Below are 402 nucleotides of genomic sequence, written 5' to 3'. Positions count from 1 at the left end.
TCTGAGTGTATGTTGGTGGTGTTTCTGGTCCCGGGTGCGGTATGCATTTGCGCGAACCCGTGTATGATTATAACTAAAACACTACATATGACCTGTGCAACTTGCTTTACTACTGATTTTCTTTCTTTCTTTCATTCCAATACATTTGAAACACTGAAAGATGGATGGTTATTATCATGGGTAACATAGTGCATTACTGTATTCAAAAAGAATTTATTATAATATTCCTGTAGTTATCACGTCACGCAGGTCTATTCATGTAAGCTATAAATATGAATGTGTAGAGAATTTGTGTAATTTATTGTTCAATAATTCTTTATCAAGTGCCATATAATAATCTTTATTACTATACAGTTCTATGGGAGTGGCATTAGCTATATGTATTTCTGTCATGCACCTCAT

Source organism: Penaeus monodon, chromosome 29, assembly GCF_015228065.2.
Source record: "Penaeus monodon isolate SGIC_2016 chromosome 29, NSTDA_Pmon_1, whole genome shotgun sequence".
NCBI classification, from domain to species: Eukaryota; Metazoa; Arthropoda; class Malacostraca; order Decapoda; family Penaeidae; genus Penaeus; species Penaeus monodon.
This window is presented reverse-complemented; position numbering follows the sequence as displayed.